The 22,617-nt window shown below is 41.4% G+C and overlaps 1 protein-coding gene and 1 non-coding gene across 3 annotated transcripts in view; both read left to right on the top strand.

Moving 5' to 3' along the window:
* Window positions 1-22,617, top strand: part of DYNC1I1 (dynein cytoplasmic 1 intermediate chain 1) — a 293,984-nt gene that overhangs the window by 192,629 nt on the left and 78,738 nt on the right. The window lies entirely within an intron of this gene.
* Window positions 7,863-8,019, top strand: LOC117795527. Its single transcript, XR_004619588.1, has one exon. It is a non-coding gene; the product is annotated as a small nucleolar RNA SNORA62/SNORA6 family (small nucleolar RNA).

Below are 22,617 nucleotides of genomic sequence, written 5' to 3' on the forward strand. Positions count from 1 at the left end.
CTCTAGCCATGTTTTTCTAATTTACTATCTTAAAAACAACAAGAAATCTAGGTCTGCATAGTAAATAACCTTTATTTTTTGAACCTTTGAAATAAGAAGAGTTTTTTCTTTCTTTTTTTTTAAGATTATCAAATTTGTCAGTTTGATATGCTTTTCTTTCTGTAAACAGAGAAGCACAAAATCCTCATTTTGTTCAGCTTTAAGAGGTTTGCCAAATTACCAGGAAAATACTAAAAGCGTTGTGGGATAAGCAGAAGCACATTTTTGAAAAACAGGCCCACCTAAACTATTTCGATACTACAAAAAGCACATCTCGATTTATAAAATTAGAAGAGGTTAACATTTTATTGTTTTGGTCAATGCATGTGTTTATCATAATTAATTTTTTAAATTATATTAACTATCAGTAGCCTGTGACCATAACAATTTGGTAAATGCTTAATATTTTTAGCATTGCATAGTAAACAGGTCAATAGGCGCCTAATGATGCTGAATGAAGAAGCAGACTTCCAAGGTCTTTGGAATTTACTGGAATTTTAAAATGACCTATATTATCACACGATGGTTAATACCAATGTTGATTGAAAGGAGCATCTTCTCTTTCTTGTTCTGGTAGCTTTGGGATCATTTACTGAAAATTTCACCAACACACATTTAACTTCATAATTAGTTTCTCCCTTAAATGATCCAGTATATGTATTTTAGGAGAAAACCATCTCCTGATTTCAAGAAAGAGAGAGAGAGAGAAGGAGAGAAGGAGGGAAGGAGAGAAGGAGGGAAGGAAGGAGGGAGGGAGGGAGGAAGGGAGAAAGGAGGGAAGGAAGAAAGTCAAGTCAGAAGTACCCTCAGTATCCAACCAAAAGATGCTGACTAAAGTATCTCCGCATCCCTCAAGTCCCTACTATTACCTTCACTTCTGGTGACCAGAGGCAGGTGGGGGTTCTAAACTCGGCCTAGCATTCTCACCGGGAGAAAAGTGAGGATTCTTTTTTTTTTTTATGTTCATCACACAACTTTATTTTTTTTTATAATCATATTTTTTTATTATATTATGTTAGTCACCATACAGTACATCCCTGGTTTTTGGTGTAAAGTTCGATGATTCATTAGTTGCGTATAACACCCAGTGCACCATGCAATACGTGCCCTCCTTACTACCCATCACCAGTCTCTCCCATTGCCCCACCCCCCTCCCCTCTGAAGCCCTCAGTTTGTTTCTCAGAGTCCATAGTCTCTCATGCTTCATTCCCCCTTCTGATTACCCCCCTTCCTTTATCCCTTTCTTCTCCTACCGATCTTCCTAGTTCTTATGTTCCATAGATGAGAGAAACCATATGATAATTGTCTTTCTCTGCTTGACTTAGTTCACTTAGCATTATCTCCTCCAGTGCCGTCCATGTTGCAGCAAATGTTGAGAATTCGTTCTTTCTGATAGCTGAGTAATATTCCATTGTATATATGGACCACAACTTCTTAATCCAGCCATCTGCTGAAGGGCATCTCGGCTCCTTCCACGATTTAGCTATTGTGGACAATGCTGCTATGAACATTGGGGTGCATATGGCCCTTCTCTTCACTACGTCTGTATCTTTGGGGTAAATACCCAGTAGTGCAATGGCTGGATCATAGGGTAGTGAGGATTCTAATACTTTTAAACTTTGGGGTTGATTAAATAACATGTGCAAAACATGCGAAGACTCTGATATTCTAGGCATCAAAGAAAAGCTGCAGAACTTAACCACACACATTTAAAGATACTGAGAATCATGGTTGTGCTACTCAGATAGAAATGGTAAATAGTTCATATAAATGACCCTTCATACTCTGTGAAAGCCACATTTATAAAATCTTATAAAAACCTAAATGCTGAATACCACTACAGTACTTCATTTCTGTTATTTAATTATTTCTCTTAAATTGACCTAAGTGTAGGGGATAGAATGTATCACCAGCTTCAGAAAGGTGAAAGAAAAAGAGCTTTGATCCCTCTCCTGAGAGGAGGAAAAGGAGGAAATGGGCATAGCAGAAGTCATTACAAAGCCCTTCTGAGGATCCTTGCTGTATTAGTCAAACTTCTCCAGAGAAACAGAATCAATAGGAGAAAGATAGATAGACAGATAGATACAGACACAGAGACAGAGATCTAGAATTGATAGTTCTTCAGGAAACTGGTCTTTGCTCTAAGGCAAACTGATTGGATGAGCCCCACCCACATTATGGAGCATAATCTACTCAAAGTCTCCTGGTTTCAATGTAAATGACATTTAAAAAATACCTTCACACCCACATTTAGGCTTGTATTTGACCAAAATCCCAGGTAGCATAGCCTAGCCAAGTTGACACGTAAAATTAACCATCATACCTGAATTTCACCTCAGAGCAATCCAGGAAACCAATATCTGTAATAACTGAAATCTAACTCCTGATTACTTCTGGCTAGTAAGCAAATAGACCTAGAAAGATCAACTTTGAAAGTATTAGACTTTAAGTGAATGGGAGCTTTCCGAAGAGGTGAGAAAAAAAATAGTAATTTGAGGACATGGAGAATGTCTCTGTGGCATTAAATTTATGGGGGAAAAAAGATACTAACATATATTGAGATCTACTCTTTACGTTCATTGTCATAAACCCCTGTTACTCCCTAGGTGAGAAGCCGCAGCTTCAGAGACGTCATGAAACTAGGGCAGGTGTCAGTGAATAGCAAAGCCAAGTCTGAAGTCAGCTCTTTTTTACTCCAAAGTGCGTGTGTTGCGTCATACGGCATCCGCAGACAATTCAGCCAGGTAACACCTCTAGGTGTGCGGCACTGGGGACGGTGACTAGAGAAGAAATGGAGCACAGCTGTGTTCTCCGTCTTCACTGATCGTGGCAGCCGCCTAGATGGCTTGAAGAACTATTGACACCTGCATTCCATGGGCAGAGATTCTAATTTCACTGGTCTGGGGTCCAGCCTGGGCATTTTTAAAATCTCCCAGGTTGCGGTGGTACAGTCGGTTGAGCGCCTTGGTTTTGGCTCAGGCCTGATCTCCGTGTCATGAGATCGAACCCCCTGTCAGACTCCGCACTCAGCGCAGTCTGCTTGACTCTGTCTCTCTCTGCCCCTCTGCCCCCACATGCACGCACTCTCTCTCTCTCTCTCAAGCAAATAAACACATCTTTTTTTTTTTTTTAAAGTAAAAGTGCCCAGGTCATTTGAATATGCAGTAATAGTTGAAACCACCAGGATATAGAGGAGAGATGAAGAAAGGGGATGATAAGGTGACAAAACTCGTCAACCTCTTTATTTTAAAGTGTGGCACTTTTCTTCCTTACCCCACACGTCCCCTTTTCCTCTTTGGCCCAAACTAGGGTGCTGTTTCTTGCCTTTATTTCTCTGATGCTGATCTCCTACCTGACTCAAACTGGGAAATTTCCTAACCAACTCCCCTGTCCCTTCGCACTTCCCCGCCCCCACCCCCAGACACAGGCTCGCCTCCTTAGTTTGCACATACACTCGCCTCTGTGGGGAATGATCAGAAGGAAAGAGCTCAAGACCACGTTGAATATGACATGAGGAGAATGTGAATTGGAGGGTACCATTCTTTTGGGATAGGGATACACCTTGCTATAGTGGATATCTATGAATTTAGGATAAAAGCCAGATCATATCCATGTCTCCCAAAAGAAAACCTAAGTGCTCTAATACCGAGTATGGCTGAGCTAGTGGGAGACCAAACCCGGGGTCACTTGGGCAGCCAGGGAAGTCACAGATGAGTTAGTGGTTGGCCGCTGGGGATAATAAGAGCAGTTTGGTTACCGTGCCCTGAACTCAAATAATTACCGTGGTAACTCCATTGGTCTGTATTTTACATTTTCCTAGCACTTCTGCCTTCATGGTCTCATTGATCCTCACAACAGAGAAGCTGCAAAGATATTATTCTCTTTGTTGTACTTGAAGCGTTCGGGGCTCGTGGGCAGTAGAGCCAGTCCTGGAACCAAGGCCCCTTCTACCGGTGGCATTGTGCCATTGGCCAGGCCACATTCCACTGTGATGGGGCAATGTGGGGCTTGAGAGCAAAGGCTATGCAGTCCTTCAAGGTGTATTTTGGCAGCTGCCAGTGTATGAGTTTCGTTAGACAGTCCTAGAACTGGCTCTCCTTACCATCTTTTAAACCTCCAGGGGAATTTGGAGAGCCCACAGAATTACAGTCAATACCTGTGAGATAAAACCAAAACCCCTACTCACAGAAGTATCCATTTTCTTCTCTGTCCTTTGATCTTTGGTCAAGTTTATTTACTACAACCTGTCCCTTCTAGACACTATCTTGCTGAAATCAGGTAGTATGAATGTGATGCTTGTACTGGGACCCTTTCGGAATACTGCATTAGCTATCCATTTCTTGCTGATCTTTCTGGATTGTTGATATTCTTGAGAAAAACATCATTGAAAACCAATCTGATGGCTCAGAAAAACATCATGTCAGGCACTAGAAAGCAAATGCACAAGACACAGACCCCAGTTCAGTGTTCTTCTGCAAAGACTGACAGGCTTTTAGCCTCATCATAAAAAGATTGTGGTGGGAAGGCTCGTCTCTCCCTGTTAAGAATAGCAAGGCCAAATACCTTTTACTTCCCTGGGCAGTTTCATGTCTTTGCTAAACTCAATTCTTAGTGTGGGCTCTGGTCCTGCATTTTCTATTTTCATTTCTGTAAGAGCTGTCCATACTTGGAAAATATCGGTGGCCTGTGCATAGAAATCAGCCCGTCAGCCCCACCGCACAGTCTGGCATGGCTCCTGCCATCTTCCGTAGTGGCCTCCGCACACTGTCATTAGATTATGCATTGTGACCACCCTGCAGTGCTTACCCTGGTGTGGTCTTTCTCTTTCAAATGGAATGAATAGAATCAGAAATACAGATCTTAGAATTATCTGCACTGAGGTAAGTGGAAAAGCTATATTTAGAGGCTTGGCTTGGTTAGAGGTTTTATTTTTGCTTTTTTTTTTTCCTGATTTGGTTTCTTTGTTCTTAGCATTCTCTTTTAAAGATTATTTGACAATGACCTGAAACTGACAAGGACCTGAAACCCTCCTTATTTCAGAAGGAAAGCAGAATGTGGAGTGATACTAACTTCATTGTACCGGTGTTTAAAATCCTCAGTTAACTTTCTTCCTATGGGTAGTTTCTCTTCTCATTAAGATTCTATAAAGGGTACCGATGAGTTTGCAACTCCTGGCTTTCACCAGGAGTTGGTTTGGTTCTGGGCGAAGCTCCCACTGACCCCCATGAAGAACGATGGTAACTCAGGAGGGAATGTGGGCTGGTGGTTAGGAGGGGGATGGAAAGTCAGGACTCAGAGCGTGGCTTCCAGCCACCCACAGACTGCTGAGTCACCTGGGGGAGTAGCCGAGGCTTTGTTGTCATGTTGTGGAAAAGAGACTTCCTGCCATCTCAGTGGAACTAGTCGGTTTATTGCAATGACCTTGATTTCTTCTCCCATCAATTTTTGTTTCTCCCCCCACACACAGCCCAGATTCTGGTCCATAATCCTAATCAACAAAATAGCTAGGGACACGAAGTTATAAATTAATTTAAATGCATTTTCCAAGGAGTATTATGATCAAAGAAGTGTGAGAATTTGACTTAGGAATGTTTATTTTACTTAAAGGAAGGGTAACTTTCAGATGGCCTGACTGATTAAAAAAAAGAGAGAGAGAGAGAAGAAAAGAAAAAAAAAGAAAAGAGAAGAAAGGCATTTTCTATGTTTTTCTGTTGAATGTAGCAAGGAGCGATTATTCAGTAGAAGTCAAAAAGAGGAGGATTGTGAAAATTAATAACGGGAGCCTCACTACAATGGAGTCAGGAGGCTCTGGCAGGGGGAGCTCTCACACCCCACTGCCCCTAGTCAGTTGCAGACCCAACAGGAAGAGAGGGGCTTGACCTTGCACATGGATACTGCTCTACTGCCTCAGCCGGAGGAAGAAGAACTTTCCTCATTCCCCCCCAGGCAACAGCTCAGCCAATGAAAAAACCACCATACTTGGAACTCCCAGGTTACTCCAGTGGACTTTAGTCGATAACAGCCTTCTAACTTACCCCTTTTTCCCTTAAAAAGCATGCCTCTCCTCCCCACCCTGACTTGCCTATGGTTTGGCTGCAGCTTGTCTGTCTTGGATTGCAATTCTCCTTTAGTCCTGAATAAACCCATACTTTGCTGGTAAGGGTCACTGGCAGCTTTTACTTTAAAGGTTAACAGAATGAAGGCTTAGAAAGTTCTTTGACAACTAGGGCTACATATTCAAAGGGAGTACCTGGAGTGACCCAAAATCGAAGCATATGATAGGTGCTTAGTGATTAGAGAACAAAGTTAATGGACAAAGAACATGTTAATGAATGTAAGTAAAACCCAGTTTTCCTTGCGATGATGGATATACTGCAGGCTGGAGAAATCCAGAAGAGGACACCTCAACCACTGTTGTGTAGATTGCGATCCACTCTTTGAAGGAGACAGTTGCGGAAAACCAAAGAATATATGTGATGTAAATGTAAAATTAAGCTCTTACATAAAAGATACAGAATGTATGGATTGGACAAGAGGAACAGCAGCACAGCAGCTCTTTTGTGTCTTTAGGGAAAGGCATAAGGGAGTTTACGTGTACATGCTGCAATGAAATATGGACATTCGGAAATGCTTCTTTTATGCCTATTGAGTATGACGGTCCAATGATTGAGGCATGAGCTAGACACTGACTCTTATTAAGTCAAAAGAAGCAGGAGCTTCTTTTTCTCTTTTGGCCCAGGAAGCTGGGAGCAGAGAAAATGCCTTGGCAGCTCTCGTTCTTTATCTGCCCTCTTTCTGGAATCTTCTCCCCCGAAAAGTAGCAGAGGCAGAATTGATCTTGGACTTCATCTTGAGAAATTAGAATTATCAGCAGGACTATAGCAGACAGGCTGCATCACAGACAGTTCATTCTCTGAAAATAGCAGTGGAGGAGACTGCACACCCTACAAGTGACCGAGGGAGCTATTTGATGTGGAGGGTACCATGAGAATACACCTTGGCACACATCATTTTTAATTGTTTTCTTTGTCTTCTCATCTCATATTGCAAGTGATCAAGCTGAAGTTTAATATTATTACAAACCCGGAGACTTCCCAGTGTTTGCTCTGCCCCGTTCATGTGCACATATTACTGAAGGCGCAGGACCCCAACACTGAAGATTTTATTCTGTTCCCTAAGTGCCCTTCCTTCCTTTCCCATGCCCTGTACTAAAGCTGTCTGAACTGGGCTCTCACCAGTTGTGCTTCATCCGGAAATTGCCCCAGGAATTACTGATGCTATGCAAAGAAAGCCAGGTGGCAATATAAGCAAGTTTTATAGCCTGTCCCTATCTTCATCCTCACCACTCTGCCACCCAGCCATTCACTGAGGTCAGGGAAGCCTCAGTGTCAGGGGAGTGGGTATTCTAAGGGAGTGGGTTTCTACTGCCCTCTTAAGATCGTTGTCAGAATAAAAGAGATTATATAGGTGTATCAGTCTGTTGGGGCTGCCATTAAAAAAAAAAAAAAGTGCCATAGACTGGGTGGCTTAAACAACCAAAAATAACTTTCCCACCATTCTGGAGACTGGTAGGTCTGAGATCAAGGTGTCAGCCATTTTGGTTTCTGGTAAGGACCCTCTTCCTGGTTTATAGACACCTGCCTTCTTGATATGTCCTCACCTGGCAGAGAGAGGGAGAAAGAGAGCAAGCCCTTCTGGTGTCTAATAGCATCATGAGGGTCCACCCTCATGACCGTGTCTAAAGCTGATTATATGCCAAAGGCCCCATCTCTACATAAAAACATACTGAGGGGTAGAGCTGCAATATATAAATTTGTGGGGGATCTGCACATTGTTAGAGCTTGGAGTTGAGGCTGCTGGCCAGCTGATAAACTCACAAGTGTAGGTAAGTGTGCTATGTGAGGGGGGCATGTCTTTCGCCAACACCACAAGGGTCTCTGGTCCAATGAGTGGAGTTTGATAGTAATTCTTGCTATAAGTAAAAAAAAAAAAAAAAGTGGGGGCTACAATTCAGTCTATAGCAATAAGTGAACTGTACCCACTCTGTAGACCCTGGAGCAAGAGTGAGGAAGATGGGGTTGAGACATGTTTTCCTTTCATCCAAGACCAGATTAGCATGCTTGGTGAGAGCTGTCCCTCCTAAAGACATCTATCCAGGGCCACCCTATATGGAGCTTCCATTTTCTGGAATATCAGATTGTGCTTTTCCTTTATAATACAACATTTTAATATAGGCAGAAGCAGGTTTAAAAGAATACCAGGAATTCTAAAAAAAAAAAAAAAAAGATGAAAGAAAGAAAGAGAAAGAAGAAAAGAAAGAAAGGGAGGGAGGGAGGAAGGAAGGAAAAGAAAGAGTCTCGGAAGGGCAACCCTGTCCCTCAGAGTTGTGGCTATGGAGGACCCTCCAGGAAAGGAAGCCCTGAAGGGTGGGAAGGTGGGCTGTAGTAACGCCCCGCCCGTTAGCACTCACTGAGAGTGTTCTGGGCTGTGCCGCCTCTGAGAGAGGTGCTTGCACATTGCCTTGGCATCTTTGTATTCTAAGCACAGACCCACTTCTGGGCTTCAGGCCACCTATTTCTTAAAAATAGACCTTTTCCCCCCCTCTACAAACTTGACCAAAACCTTTTGATTTATATATGTCTTTAAGTTGTCTAATATTGTTGGATTAAAGAGGTTGTTTGAACATACCGTGTTATTAATAAATTGCAGAGATGTTCTTAGGCCCCAGTAGTCACATTATTATCACTTCAATTCATTTCAGATTAGTGGCTCTCCGTAGAAATCTATCCTCTCCATTTCTGTGACTAATTCTCGAAATTCCTTAAAGGCATTATTATTGAAGGGAAGTTTTGGAAGTAGAATCATCATCCTTACTTCTGGGGGAAGTTTTTTAACCTTTGTTGTAACAAGTAGTCTATTCTTTGCTTTTACCATGCTTATATTTGATTTATAATTTTAAAATGCTGTGTTCATTGTTACCCAAAAAATTAAACAGGGTGTTGCTTTTCTTAAGCAAAAGATTTAGCTTAGCCAATTTTTAATTGTGATCTCTGCATAAATGTATTGAGCTCATTCCTCACATACCACAAATCATTGTTGCTATAATCATTTCATATCTACACTTTTTTGTTGTGCTTTCTAAAGCTGACATGTTTTCTCCTAATGACTTGTTTAAAAAGTATTTCCAGCACCTATGTCCAGTAAGGTGGGCTATTCAAAAGTACTTCGCTTCTTAATAATTTGGTCTGTCAGTATGTTGAGTAGGTGAAATTAAATGTATTCTTTATATACAAGAAAAAACCTTTATTACTTTAAAATAAGTTTAAAAAAATAGAATACGTTTATTATAACCATGGTCTTCTGAAAAGAGAAAGGGACAGGAGCAAAAATTGTACACAAGTGCCCACACTCATATAAATACACACACACACCCAAGACTCTAAAATCCTAGTCAAAAGCTATATTTCATAAAAGAGAATTATAGTAACGTTGATGGTCTGCCAAAACCTCAGGCAGTGACAAAGTCCACAGAGTGTCCTGAAAAGGATGCCTTTGCAAAACCATGCCTCTCCAGATGGTTTAGATTAGAGATGTTTAAAAACACATGGCAGCATTAGTTTGGTTTAGAATTCATAGTTAATTCAGTAGATAAAATAATGCAAATTTGAAACCCTAGCCTGTGTATCAGAAAAATCATCAAATCTTATGATTGCTCTTAGGGGAGGTTGGTATGTGATGTGTTGATTTTTAAATGATCTAATTGAAATAATAAGATTAAGCAAGAAGGGGTAAAAAAAGATTGAAAATACAAGAGTATAAGTAAAAACTTTCTTCTCTGCAGAATATTTATTCCTTTGAGCTGTCATATCCAATCAATTTGTATGGGATTCGACAGCCAATTGTCATTTCCTGAGATAAACTATGTAAAGAGGTTGCATTACAGAGGCAGCATGGAAAAATAATTCCAGAGTATGAAACAGAGAGAGGCCACAATGTCCCACTGAGTGCTGCCCGGATCTGCTCACCTTGCTAAGGACGGCAGATAAGCGGCTTACCCAAGAGTTTTCCCTTCAGCTCCTTCGCTTTCCCCCTGCGCGTACTGCTTCTTAATTAAACAGAGTGCTCTCGGTCTACATTTTAGTAAATTATTTTGCCTTCTGTGTGGTTTTCAACCTTGGGGAGGGCTCTGTGTGGACAGTGATGTCACACACTGCGTTGTCCTGCACGAGAGGCGAGCAGTTCCCTTCGGGCCCCGAAAGGCTCCATCTCTAAAAGCCTGGCTCCCGCTGTCCCTTTGCTCGTGTTTAAAATCAAAAGTATCCCACCCTCTGATTCCACAACGGGGCAGCCAGCAAACAAGTCCTGGAAAAGAACTTCTGTATGGGAACACTGTTAATGTAATGACGTATATTATTATGTGTGCTACCTGCCGCACAAATGAAAGCATTCAGCTGTGTGAAAATTGCCACGAGAAGAATGTTCATGCAAGAGCTCAAAGCCTTTCAGAAAATATGAGACAAACATTCTACAAAAATAGAATCAGAAGGTTTCAAGCCACAGTTGATGGGCTTCAAAGGGCTCCTCCTAGAAAGAAACACATTTTGAGCATTTTCTAAGTATAAAAACTAGAATCGTGGCTTTTAATGTCTGGAAAGAGCCCCACAGTCAAAACAAATGTACTCCGTTAGTAGCAAAGTTGCACGCACGTGCGCACACACACACAAACACACAGAAAAATGTCAGAGAGGGCAGACCCTGTGGACGGACTTTGTGTGGATTCATGGAAATCTCCATCATAAATTTAATTGACTTTCATTTGCGCAGCAGAGACACTGCATTGGCCAATCTTAACTACTCATCCACAGTTCTGCATCCATACCCATTTAATTTTTGTAACCAGAGATTATATTTCTGTTTCATCTTCTAATCATTTTTAAATGGAAATGCATCCCCAGCTAAGTCAAAGGACCCTTTTAAGATAGTTTAGCCATGTCCTACTCTATGGGGAGTAGAAAGAGATTTTTTGCTTTCCCTTTTGTTTTTTGTGTATAAATTGTTTCTCACATGCGAGTTCATACTCCTTCCATTAGACCCATTAACATCTAGACTTGTAGAAACTCAGGCTTTGAAGGAAACTTCATGGTTTTCTGGGTCAACCACCTATTCAATGTCTGGATTCTCTTGAATTCTCCTTTCCATCTTCCCCTGTCTAGTCATCATCTTGCCTTGCTTGAACTTTGCTCATGCTCCTGTCCCAGAGCAGACCATCCCATCTCTGGCCAGTGCTGCAAGTTTCCCAGTGTGCCCGCAGCAGAATGGCATTTCATCCAAAAGGATTATGCATCACAGACAGAGGCAGTCACCCCGAAATGTCCAGGGGAACAGTCTCTCGAGCAAGGCAGCTGGTTTTGGGTTGCTATGGGAGTGAGAATGAGCACATGGATGCAGTCCTATCTGACCCCCAACACCTTCCTCATGTGTCTCACCATCTTTGTCCTCACCTGGCTTTCTTTGACATCATTCCATTAAAGGCACAACAACATGCTGTCAACCTGTTGCCCCTAAAATTGATGAAAAGACTTCACTTTGGGGGAAGGTGTTCAGTAGAAGGAAAGTTCTACCTGTGCTCTCCCTGTTCTGCCCTCCCCCACCTCTCAAGCCACACTTCTGATCATGCTGTTTACCTGTTTCATGGTATCTTCTTTAAGGTGTTTGCTCAAATTGTGAGAACTTGCTACATTTTGGAAGTGGATTTTGCTGGATTTTCCCGTCTATATATTGAAGCTACTGAGACAAGCTTAACACAAACCTCCTGCCTCTAGAAGAGTACTGTATGCTCTCGCCTTTGTAAGAGGGCCATTCGAGCCAAGTTCCATAAAACATCCCACATTCAGACAACATGGAGAAACAAGGCCAGTTCTTAATCAGATATGGCTCACTAGAGGAGACCTTGATAACTAAATGAGTTTTTTTGAGAAGCAAATAATCACAGCCTCCAAACTATTTTTTGTATAAATAGGAATTTTCATGTATTAGGTTCTCTGCTGATCTGGGACATTGTTACTGAAATATGAAAATATAGTTGCACCAAGGTTATGTGATAACCTGAACTGGTCATCAAATGTCAGGGACCTGATTGCTTTAACGAAGAATTAAAAAGGTTTTGTTGTTTGTACATTATACTTCATAAATGGACATTTCTGAAATGCTGGAGGGACTCAGAATCATTTGTTCCCCAACACTATTCATTTAGTTAGAAAGTACCACTTTTCAGTCAACGTAAAGGGAAACCAGTTATCCTTTATTATTCTGTGGTACTTTCACAGCTAGATAGGTGGCTCTTGTGTCCTTAGGAATAATATCAAAACGAATGGGAAAGAGGAGTCTTGAGTTTCTAAGGCCTGTGTTATTTCAAAACCAAATTAAAAATATGTCCCTCAAAACCTTCTGGATTTTTTAATGTCTATTTCATGGATGCTTATCTCTAGAGATCCAAGACTGTTGAATCTTGTCTATCAGTACAGTGCATTCAAGTCAGAAATATATTAATTCCTGCTCTCAACCTCCGAACTCCTGTGAAGCACAGAAGGATAGATATGAGCGAGTACATTGCTATTCTGCATCATTCCTGCTGAAACCCTTGAGTGAGCGTAAGTGTGACTGGTACCTACAATAGTATTTGGTCACATAATTCTGGGACAGCTGAGAACTGCTCCAGGTGATACACTGGGAAGAATGGGAGCATAGAAATAGGGCATGGCTCTTGGTTTTCACCTACAGAGGACAATTCGCCATATTCTCAGGCTGATGGCAGGTCAGCCCGAAGAGAAGCACCCCAAGGATCTGTGCAGCCTGTTTCTCAAAAGACCAATGGATTTTGGCTGCCCAGTTCATGTGTAAGGTAAGAAAGATGACGTCTTGGGAAACAGGCCACATCAGTTAAAACCAAGTTCGGTATACATGCCAAGACAGAGTAGTAGAATTTTTATGTGCCCGAAGCCTGATTGCCTGGAGCCTGAATTCTGTTCTCTCTCTCTGGCTCTGAGCCCGAGGGGCCACAGCCCATTTCGGTAGTTCAGCTAGTTCAGTCGCCACCTGTGTTCCAACAGTGAAGTTAGCCCGAGAGGAAAGGAAGCTTGCCGGGCTGCCCAGCTCCACGCTCACTCGAGCCTCTCTATTTATTATTCCACTAGGGAATGCTCTGCCCTTGAAGGCTGATCTGAGGAGGGTGGGATCGCAGGCAGCAGGTATGCCATGAACAACAAACCCATATTCTTAACATATGTTTAATTTGAGTAACTCCCCTCCTTTAAAATACCTCTTGATTTTAAATCCACATCCTGATTTGCCCACTCTTGTTACCATTTTCTGCTGCCTGTTCTGAATTAATCCTTTGAGGTGGTCATTCCCCGGAAAGAAAAAAGGAAAATGAGAAGAGAGATGCAAAGTTGGGAATGTGAATGAAAGAGGACGGGGGAACGCAGAGGGAAGGGGACCATTAAGTAAGTCTGTTTTCATGAGCTAGGTTTTCTTTCAGCTGTGTGAGACGGGAAAGGTAGAAGAAGAGAACTACAAGGAAGAGGCCCTCGAAAGGTTATCCATTAATATCCCCGCTGAAGAATGGGAATCATTTTTGCAATAGAGCTCAATTTCCAAAGATTACTTTGATTCTCCGTCGTACTTCATCTCAAAGAATTGATATAATCTAAAAGCGGTTAAAATGATTAAAATAGTTTCCATAGTAGAAAATTAAATGATTTTACTAACTGTCAAAGTCAGTGTTTAAACTGAGATCATTTGAATTATATTTTATATGGTGATCATGTCACTGGGATGTCTAAACATCCTTTGTAAAAGTAATAATCCCTGATTCTGATTTTTCATCGACAGAAAACTGAGTAAAGGTTAGAAATATTAGCCACCAATTGCTTTGATTTGTAAAACCTGCAGAGAAGGTGGGTTTTCTTGAGGAATTCTGAGTTAAGATACATTCTCCACCTTGGAACTATGAATCCTTTAGGAGATTTTTCTACAAGTTTCTTAGATGTATTTTCAGCTCAGAGGATTATAAAACTGTTTCAAATACTAGACTTAGAATATATTTAAAAGGGAAATAGCAATACCATATGCTATTAGATATACTCTAAAGTAGCAAAATATTACATTGCTTGATGTTATCAAATTCATTTTTCTTGCTATCTATGTATTAATCCATCTATCTCTCAAATCCTGGTTTTCCTGGGCCACACCAGACTGGTTTAATGAGGGCTTGTTAACAGTGTAAACCATACATCTGTAGTTCTCACCTCATCTGCAATTTAAGATTTCTGGGCTCTTCACATTCCCCCACATGTTTCCCGGGCCCTCCCAGAGGAGGTCACAAGTGTATGTTCAGGACCAAGGTTTCAAGGACTAGCTGTGATGCTACAGGCAGCTTGCTGGGACCCCAGCATCCAAGCCCCACTGCCTTTCCCTCTGCTACTGCCCCATCAGACAGGAAGGGCTTGCCCTCGTTCACTTCCAGAGCAAGCTTTACGGCCACACGCTGGCTTCCATTGCTGCCAAGCCATTGTCGCAGATCATGTTCCAGAGCCCTGAATGGCCTGGTAACTTCCAAAACAAGCCAGTCATGGCATATTCCATGAAGAAGGAGACAGAGTGATTCTCTCCCCAAAGAGAATATTCTTTGTGTCAAGGAAGAAGCCTAAATAAGGCAAGCTGGTACTCCACTGTCTCCAAAGTTCATAATACATAGGTCTTTGGTCTTTCAAGTTGACCAGTAGCACCCCATGCTAATAGAGTTCTGGCAGACCCACCCCGTGGTCTGCTCTTGATGACGATCTAAATTGTGAACACTGCTTAGGCTCAAAGCCGACTACCTGGCGAAGTTTATTTCAAGTTTGAAATGTAGTGATCTTTACTTCAACAGTGGAGCAAGTTGCCTTTTATCTAGAACAATTTAACAGACCTTTATTGTGCCTAGCTCCCTGCTTAGGTGCCAAGGCTACAGTGATGAATATGGCCTGTGAGGAATTTATCCCTCTTCTCTTAGGTCAAGAGCAAGGGTGAATGATCTGCAGTAGAGTGCAAGCTATAAAACTGAAATATTTAGTGCATATTTTACCCAGAACACCTCCCCCCCCCACTGTGGTGTCATCTGACTTAAGACTTAGTGTGAAACATTGAAAGCGGAGTGAAGATATAGGGATGGTTAGGTTAGCCTGGGGACATAGCCTTTGGAAGGCTGAGCTAGCTTGCATGGGGAGGGAGGCGACCTCACATGAAGAATCCCTACCTCCTACCTCAAGATCCTGCAAATGGTTTGGGGATGGTTGGTGAACCACAGGTATTCCTGAGGCTGGTTCCTATTAGACAGGGAAAATGAGAAACCTCGCTTTCCCTCATCCTTGCTGTGGAATGAAACCAATAAAGTCAGTTACTATTTAGACAAGCGAGTGAATGCTGTCCATTTGGGAGAGAATGTTCCTGGGGAGGAACTGACCAGTAGAGGCCACTGAAGGGCTTTTGGGGACAGGGGGAGAGCACAACTAGACAGTAGTTCAAGTAATGCAAGAATCAATGGCAACTCTGTTAACATCATTAAGTTAAATCTACCTAAATCAAAAGCAGAAGGAAAACCTTACCTTTGCATATATATTTTTTCTGTCGTTCTGCAAATAAAACATGCTGTTCAAAACCTGGCACAATGACTGTCTACACAGACTGAATCCTATAGAAGAAAAATACCTTAGAGGAGTTTGTATTGCCAGATGCTTGGCATCGTGTAGTCAAAACATTTTGGATGTGTTTTAAAATAGTCTTCCAGATGTGTGACAACTTAGACAACTAGCTAGAGCTCTTGTCTACACTTTAGAAATGGGGGGGGGGGAAGAACTGAGGTAGCTATTCAAATTATACGGGAAAATGAAATACTTATTGCCTTCTGAGTCTGATTGCCTTAAAAAGATGTGGGGGGTTTGGGGGGTTTTTGTTTTGCCTTTTGACAAAGTCCTTCACCTCTGCATTTGAGCTGACCAACATAGACACAGATGGAACTTCCCACAGTACCTTGTATTTGCCATGGGAAAGACATTATCACCACCAAGTTACAGCATTTTCTGACTCCAGGTATTTAGAAATTCAACTTTATTTTGTGTTTATTTGTCCTGACTCTTGATAGTAAATATTATTAATTCCATATGTATATGAATATATATCTATATATCTATATGTCTGTATCTATCTGTCTATCTATATATATCAGTTTGCCCAGTTTCTTTACATTTTAAGGCTCATGTTCAGAGTATGGAATAATATAAGGAAAAAAATACATAGTAGAGTTTACCTTTGAACTAGATTTTCCCATAGAAATTCACATTCTTTAGTGAGAGCTATGTGCTGTATTAAACCCAACTCAGGAAGTTTGTATGTGCAAACAGTAGGTGCTAATATTAGTGACCTACTAGAACTGCAGGAAAAATTGTTCAGGAGAATTTACACCTTGTGAGTCTTGCACAGTTATTTCCTCTAGACCATAGAGAGATATTTCATTTGTACTTAAGGTAATCAGTAAGTAAATCTGTGGACTTTGTCACTGATACAATGCAGTGTGGTTGCCGCATTTAAAAGAAGAGAATGCCTGGGGGATCCAATTCTGAAGTGTTGTTGCATGTCAATCTAGTTTTCATTACTTATCTCTTATTGTCAACATACTTAAGTACAGTGTTACATTAATTTACAATTATTCCCAATTACTCTTTGATCCCAGTTACATATGATACATCGATAGAACTGGCATTAAATAAATACAGCAGGTTGTCATCCCTTTCTGAATGCCACAATTCAGTCAATGATAAGACGGGATTCCTGTAGTTGTTTGGACTGAGAACTGGTAGAAGTTTGCCGGAAAAATTAGCGTGCATAAAATGTCAGTTGCTTCAAAACAATGGAAAACGAAAATATGTACTTGTCCCAACTAAAGTTCCTTTAGGTTTCCCACCAAAATCATCCTGCACTATTGGTAGGAGGCTTGGATGGCAGTTGGAGGTAACTTATCGTCATGTGTTTTTAGTAGCATGAGACAAATGTGAAAGAGTTTTGACAGAAGGCGTATGGCTCTTGAGTGACATGGCGGTTGGTAGCACCTCTAGTGGGAGAGTAGTTCAGGGACTGTGACTTCGATTTGAAGGATATATTTTGGAGGGAGAAAGTACGTGACTTTGGAGTTTGTTCATCACACAGCAAAGCTTGGATTTTCACTGGTAAGATTGTAATATGTTCCGTGCATTTTTACTCCTGCCTGAAGATTACCACCCTCTCTTTTTTGTTGGTTGATCTGTTTGAAATAGTAATTGGAGAAAGGGATTTAGTATGAGCTGGGATGCAAGGGAAGTGGAAAGGGGTTTTAAATCTCTATTCTGGCTGTATCTTTGTCTCTATGTGACAGTGAGCAATTCACTTAATTTGGTCAGGAAAATCCGTCACAACAGATTATATTCTGTCTACCAGATGAAAGAGAATAAAATAGAACCAGGATGCATTTTTGAAGCTAAAACAGGGTCAGGTGAACATGAGCTTGATTAAGAATGAAGGCTGTATGTTTGAGAAGGATCAGAAGTGTACAGTGTACATGTGACCATGACTTTGGCTAGTGATGAACTATGGGAATTAGCTAACCTTACAAATAATTCAAATTATTTACAAGTTGATCAAATATTTATCAAACACTGTGGTAGGCAGAATAATGGCCACTCAAACATGTCTACCTCCTAATACTGGAACCCTGTGTATATATCCCCTCATGAGGCAAAAGGGGCTTTGCAGATATGATTAAATTAAGGATCTTGAGAAAAGGAGATGCTTCCAGCTTATCTTGGTGGGCCCAATGTAATTACAAGGGTGGGTTCTTATAAGTGAAAGAGGGAGTCAGGCGAGTCAGGCTCAGAAGGAAATGTGATGACGGAAGAAGCAGAATCAAAGCGATGTGATAGGAGGAAGACTCAAGTAGCCATTGCTGCTTTGAAGGTGGAAGGTGGCCATGAGCCAAGGAATGAGGCCAGCTTGTAGACCCTGGAAAGAAGGCAAGGAAACTGATTCTCCCCTAGAGCCTCCAGGAAGGAATGCAGCCCTGCTCACACCTCAGTTTCAGTCGTCCTAACCTCCAGAAGTGTATGGTAATAACTTTGTATTGTCCAAAGCCAAGCAGTGGGTGGTACCGTTACAGCAGCAATAGGAAATGAATGCACATCCTACTAGTTCTTAGGAACAGTCTTAAGCACAAAGTGCAACACAGAAAAGAAAAGCATACCTCTTGTCCTGGTGAGGCTTTCAAGTCCAACATGCCCATTGTGTTGCCTATGAGGAAATTAAGCCTGTTAGAATTAATCAGATTTTCACACCGAAAATCAGTCTTGATTACCAGCCATGTATCTTTACACGACAACATCTGTATCCTATGAATAGGAAAAAAAAAATCCCATCCTGCCCCTCCTGCAGAGATTTTGCGTGTCGCCCTAAAGGCTGCTGTCCTCTCACCAGCACAGAAAACAGCTTAATACCAACACCATGACTTTCATTTATGACCGATCATCTATTGATTTTAGGACGGATCATCCATAGAATAACAGTCTTGCTTTTGCATTCCCAAGAGCTGGACCTACCTAAAGCCATCAAACGGAAAGGAGGTGGCCTTTTCCCCAGGATGGTGGTTCTTAACCTAAATGAAGAAACCATCCTAAAAGAGTTAAGTCACATGGACAAAGTCCCACAGCTGTAGCAACAGGGCCCCTGCTGCAACTCGAGTTTCCTGACCCCTTTTCCAGTCTCTGCCCATTTTCCCTACAGACACTAGGGTGCCTGGATCCAGCTGCTCTTTCAAAATCTGAAATAGGAATCAAGTCCATTTCACTAACCCACTTCCCAGCACACAGTGTGGATTACAAAAGGAAATTAACATGTAAAGAAACCTTTCGCAAAATAAAGGAGCCATGTTAGTTCTCTTGCTATAGTATTTGGCTGGTCTCACAGTTGGTGTCATTTTCAAGTGTGGGACTTGATTTAATAGAGACAGCCAACAATTGTGGATCTAATCAAATGGAGCTCGAAGCATATAACTTTCAGTGTGAGGGAGCTCGAAGAAACGTTTTCAAGTTTCAGAGTGGTCTGACAGGAACAAGGCAAAAAAGATTCAAAGGGAGTTGGAAAATCAGGCTGAGAGATCTTGTTTTTCAGGTCTGTTATAGTCACTTTGTGAAGTATTGCAGACAATTCATTATAATTTATCACACTGATACTCTTAGATTGGATGAAACCCAAACACAACTGAGTTAGATGCAGATTAAATTACCTCTTACTTAAAAAGGAGGGTGGTCTCACCAGGGCAGGATGGAGTTCATTAGCAGGCTGAGAAGTTTTTCTTAACTCTTCATCATCTGGTTTCATATTGTTCCTGGTTCCTCAGGAACATTGGACACCTTATTTTTTTCACGCTCAGAGAGGTACACCAGGTGCTCTGTGAAGCTCTGTAGCCACCAGTTGCAAAGATAAAATGCTCATCATCATGAGTTTATAAACAAAATTCAGATTCCTATGAAAAACTGCTGCTGTTCTTTTCAGAAAATCCTTTTTTTTTTTTTTAGGGAAAAGGAGAAAAATCTTGGCTTTGTGTATTTTTATTTAGATATGCACAAAGCAAAGTATTCCACTCCGCCATGATAATTGACTGGCGTGCATATTGGGTGTGCTCCAACACACGTGTTTAGGAATTACGATCACGTTTCTTCCCGCTGACCAGCACTGTCAGCCGTATCATTCAGTGACGGACATGGCTCAGACAGGAGTCTATTGATGGATGGCCTTTCATATGGCTCCACATTCTTTTTCCAAAACTGGAAACTTCAAATTCCATGTAAATGGCCTTTAATTTGTACACTGGAGTCTTATGAGGTAGGGTTTTCCCCTAGGGGACAAAAAAAAGGACAGAGAGAAATCCCTGCAGTGCTATAAATTTAACTGTTTAATCCCAAAGGAATTTTTATTCATACAGTTTTGTTTGTCTCTGAGTTTATTTATTATTTAGCCCTTCTTTTAAAAACCAGCTCAGGCTGAACACTGGGGAATTTGATACCTCTTTATCCTCTGGTCTTCCAAGTATACTACATCTTATGTTAAGAGGGGACTTATTTCCACTTAGAAATGAACAACTGGGACAGATTTCTATCCCTTTCCACACTGCAGCCACTCGCAGTCTTTGAGTCTCTTGTTAAACATCAAAGAATCTTCAGTGGAAAAAGCGTAGGTGTGGAAATTGGGGGCTGGGTGGGCCTTGGGATTGGGTGACAATCACAAAAGTCAGTTCACCCTTGTCTCTTACATCTATCTTTTAGCAAGCACTTAAACCCAGTTTTTTCTGGTCCTTCTTAGTACTTCAAAGTAGCAGTTTATCAGTAGAGCCACCAAGCTAGACACAGTCCAAGAGGTCATCTGGTTCATCTCCGTGCCTTAGGCATAAGCATATCTAAGTAATTCCATGCAGATAAAAAGAGACAAAGACTGCTTCTGCCTTGTACCTCATTGCTTCTTGGCTGCAGGACCCCACTTCCCATGTGTTTCCCTGGAGATCTGTTTTCACCATATAGGTTTAATATGAGAAAGGACCTATTTTTGCAAAATTCTTCTATTTTCCTGCTAAATTTAGAAGGATCCCACTGACTCCATGCACCGTCACAGCTGGCAAAACCACCACAGTCAATCTGAAGAACCATGTGAAGAGCACATGCAGAGCGGAACACTTTAGGTTGTTGTTGTTTTTTCATTGTCCCCTATAATTTCTGACCTAAGTGGCTTGGTCATAACCTAATGTGGGATAGTCCATGACTCTTTGGGTGGATCCTCCAAAGGGAGATTTATTTTATCAGCCGGGGGTTGTTGAGTGACATTCCCAGGGAGACTGCATTTTCTTCCTCCTTTTTCCATCTCAAGCACAAAACCCAAATCCTACAAATGCAGAGAGAAGTTGCCCACAAAGCAAGACAGATCCATCGTGCAATTGTTTTTAGGCATCCTTGCCCATGCAACAGTTCTGAACGTGATTACCCTATTTACTACTGTGTTTGTAAAAAAGAATACCTGGTAAATGAGTTCTCTTGTGTTCTATAGCTGAACGCCATCATTGCCTTTTTTATATAGCCAAGGAAGAATTCATAGACTAAGAAGCTGACTCTTCTTTACATGGCTTACTCTGTCAAGGTTGTGGGGCGGGGGGGGGGGGGCGCGGAGGCTCTGGGGGGAGGGGGAGGACCCGTATTTCTGAATGCTGTGTTTGCCCTCTTTGTAAGGACTTAGTACTTTTTCAATAAAAAATAAATCTAATTTGTGGCTACACTTCAAGGAAGATGGTTTGATGGTAAAAGTAGAGGAGTCCCAGCTCTGGGTTGAGAGAAGTCGTGTGGCTGAATCCCTTCGCGTCACTTTCATGTGGTCCGCTGAGCCATTCTCAGAAACCGCAAACATTTTTGAAGATACTGAACTGGAGACATTCACAATTTTTTTTTTCTTTTTGCTATTAATCCTTCATGTTTTAACAAGTCCTGAAGTTAATGCTGCCTACACTTTTTTCCTGTCCAATTGGAAATCTTTTCCTTCTCTTTTGAGGAAAGTTATCTGTTCTCTTTAGTTCATACCTCACATAAATCAAAGGGGTAAATGCCAACGCATGGTATAACCAAATACCAACTTCCTTTTTGTTTTTCAATTAAGCAGGATTTAGACATTTAATTTGAAGAAAGTTGGTGCTTCTTAATGTATAAAGTCACGCATATATTAATCTCTTCCTATCCTTTCTGTCCTTCCTGGTAAAGAGAAGGTTCACTTTCAGCTCGCACCACATCCCTACTCCAGCCTAGGCAGAGCAGCCTGGGTTTCCTATTTCCTGGAAAAGACACACTAAGTGGTAGGTCAGTGATTTGAAGTCTGTACCGAAAAAGCGTCTTTGGCCTGAGCATGTTTCAGTGAGCATTATTGCCAGATACGATGGTATATCCTACCTCGCTTTATCCATAGTAAAATTTTTGGAATAAGCAAATTTATAAAAATGGAGTGTGTGTGTTCGTTATAACCCCCTTTCACCAACTGACCTCGAACTCTTGGGTTTCTTATTTTTGTCCAAATGCTTGCAAGACATAAAAAGATCTTGGCGATCATCAGAAACAAGGGAAGTGTGAGAAGCTGTCACAGTCTAGAGAAACCTAGGGAAACAAGACAACTAAATATCATGGGGTCTCCTGGATGGGATCCTGGAGCAGGAAAAGGACATTGGGTAAAACCTGATCAAGGCATGGATTTTGGTGGTAGTGTGTCAATGTTGGTTTCTTAGTAGTGACAAATGTACTATGCAAATGTAACAATAGGGAAGATGTTAACAGTGGGGGAAAGTTGTATGGGAACCGTACTACCTTAACTACCTTTCTGCAAAACTAGAACTATTACAAGACATTTATGAAAAAATAAAATATAAATCTGTGCTGATTTCCTTACAGAACTCTTACTAGTTCTGACAACTGAAGTAGGAGTGGGAGCCAC

Source organism: Ailuropoda melanoleuca, chromosome 1, assembly GCF_002007445.2.
Source record: "Ailuropoda melanoleuca isolate Jingjing chromosome 1, ASM200744v2, whole genome shotgun sequence".
NCBI lineage: Eukaryota > Metazoa > Chordata > Mammalia > Carnivora > Ursidae > Ailuropoda > Ailuropoda melanoleuca.